Source organism: Choloepus didactylus, chromosome 23 (assembly GCF_015220235.1).
Source record: "Choloepus didactylus isolate mChoDid1 chromosome 23, mChoDid1.pri, whole genome shotgun sequence".
NCBI classification, from domain to species: domain Eukaryota; kingdom Metazoa; phylum Chordata; class Mammalia; order Pilosa; family Megalonychidae; genus Choloepus; species Choloepus didactylus.
This window is the reverse complement of record NC_051329.1, coordinates 8,513,887-8,516,816: the sequence shown is the minus strand read 5'-3', so window position 1 is coordinate 8,516,816 and position 2,930 is coordinate 8,513,887.

Here is a 2,930-nt window from a genome sequence, read left to right as displayed (position 1 = left end):
CCGACTTTCTCTCTTTTTAACTTTTGGGAAAACACTGTAGACCTTTTATGGGAAGCATTTCTGTTGATTATTTTACTGACTTAAAGCTGAGGAATTTTAAAAAATAATTTGAATTTGGCTTCCTCACCAGTAACATCTGTCTCCTTGATTTGAGATGGGTGAGAATCTAATAGATTTGTGGTTAAATTTGCTTCATTGTTAGCAACAAAATCCACTTTGTGGGCATATTAACATACTTTTGGTAGGAGTTGTTCAACCTCTTCTGGAGATTATTTGGTAAAGTATATTGAATGCCTTAAAACTTCCTGCACCATTCGACTCAGTAAGCCACTTCTCTGATGTTACCCTAGAGAAATAATCAGTCTTGCATGAAACTTATGGATGAGGGTGTTCATCATAATGTTACTCATAATATCAAAAAATTGCAGATGATATAAATGAACAGTTGGTAAATAAAAGACATGATGGTGCATCATATGGTAAATATTATACCAATATTTAAAAATCATATTTTCTAAGAAAACTTGGAAACATATTTGGTAATGTTAAATAGAGGGCAGACCCCAAACCCATTTATGTATTCATTATTATTGTTTTGAGTGGAAGACCATTCAGAGAGGCTGAGAGTTCTTTTGGCATAAATTATGTGAATAAAAGTCTGCTAACCAATTAAAAATATGTTATACCCATTCTCAATAATATAATCTAGGAAATAGTTGAAACATTTTTTTATCATAAGGGAAACAGGTAAAATGAATTCTAATCAGTGCATTAAATGAAGTTAAATTTTGCTTTTATAAGGTCTGAGTCAGTTAACACAAATTGAAAAGAAGAATTGTGGTTTATACATCTTGGAGAAATTCGGAACTCACAAAACCATTGTTTATTGCCATGCAAATTGCAGTCTTGAATGAACGAATGATTTTTTTAAAAAGTTAAAGTCTTAGGAAAAAAGTATAAAAATGTAAGAGAATGAAATTTTGCATTAATTCTCAGTTTTACTAAATAGAATTATTTTATGAGGCAAAGTCGTCTATCAAAACCATTTGGTTTATGTTATGTATGTATCCTCTTGGTGCTGGAAGATGTCTGTGTGGCTGTGTCAACACATATGACTCCATGTAAAGATTCTTAATGTTCACAGTTCTTTACAAATGCAGTTTCAGTCCACATATAACCAGCAATGGATGTTACTGCAGGGAAGTGCAGGATTAAAGTTATATTTATGTATAATATATGTGTGAATCTTTTTCTTTGACTTGAAATTTAAAATGCAACCTAGTTTAGTCTCTGATTAAAGTGTAATAATAGTTTAAGGATTGATTTTAATTCCTATGTTCTCTTGAATTTTTGTACGTGTTATGTAAATGTTTTCATAGGATAGTGTTTTTAGTGAAAAGAATACCAAACTTTAAAAAGCCTTATCTCATGACATGTATGGGATTTGCCATGGTTAAAGTGGCATCTTCAGATGGCAAATAGTTTTGAAATGAAGTATTTTATTCATTAAAAAAAAAAAAATGATCCTGACAATAAGTAATTTTATACTCCTTTTTTAGTTATTACATAAAAGCCTCAGTAAGTCAGCTGTTGCTTAAGATATAACCTGAGAGAGCTTTCTTGCTATCTTAGTCAAAAAGTTGGAAAATTACTATTTTAAAGATAATTCTATCTTTTAGGTCATATCTTATTAAATTCCTTTACCTAGGAAATATAGAGATTTTTTATTTGCAACTAGTCATAATAATCTTCTCTTAAAACATTCAATTTATATTTACTATTCATAATAACCATATAAGATAAGTCTCATTTTCCATAACTTTCTGTACACGGACATTTATGGTGAGTGTTGGGAGAGTGGTTGCCTGGTGAACAATGGCATTTAAGGGCCTCCTAGAAAAACACCAGATCTTACAATGGTGAAATCTGAGAAGCATGTGAATTAGACTGCTGCTTCAGTTCGAAAATTGACATTAAACTCATTCTTTTTTCATCTTTCTCATTCCACCACCGAGAATTATTGCACAGTCGTCTATTGATACTTGTTAACTAGACAGAATTTGCTTTCTTAATTTTAAATTCCAAGACAGTCTTATTGGTCCTCCTAAACACAAGCCTGTCCTGAGAAGAAAAGCATCATCCAAATCAGTAAAGCCTCAAAGTAAATTTTAATTTTCCTATTCCATTTTCAGATCATCTAGTATAAACACCAGGGCATGTTCCCCTAATTCATATTCAAAGAAGTAAAATTAAAGTTGAAATACATCTCTCAGAAGGTATTTGGTAATTTGTCTTGCCCATAATGCTATCTAATGGGTTAAGTATTAGGGGGTGAGCAACCAGGGATAAGTGCTGTCTTTTCATAGTCCTGTTGGTATATAACATCTCAATGAGTCTAAGGAGGAAGGGGTGACTATGACACAACACAAGAAAAAGCTTAGATTCAACCCAGGATGTAGTGCATTTTCTCATGACAAAGTGCCATTGTTCTCATTACTATCAGGAACTACATCAAGGGTCAAGAGTAAAAATTTTTTTTCTCTATTGGTGAGTCTTGGTTTAGAGCTGTCTGCTGGAAAGGCCAGCAACTGCTAACCTCCAGGGCTGGGCATCTGCCTCCATTCATTTAGTCGTTGGAATACCAGGCACTGCCAGGTATACAAAGTAATGAACAAGACCGAAGAGTAGTAACTGAGCAACCCAAATGTCATACAACCATACTGGAAGATGGGGACGTAGAAACAGCCTTTAACTGGTTTTAATCATTCACTGGGTACTGACAAAAAACAAAACAAAAAACAGCTCCTTGAGGCCCTGATAGCGCCGAAGCCCTAAAAGGTGGTAATAGGTTTTAAACTCTCAGAATAAACCATCTGGAAGTCCCTAGACCCAATGTGGAGCGACAACATGCTGGAGAAGTGGGAACGGCC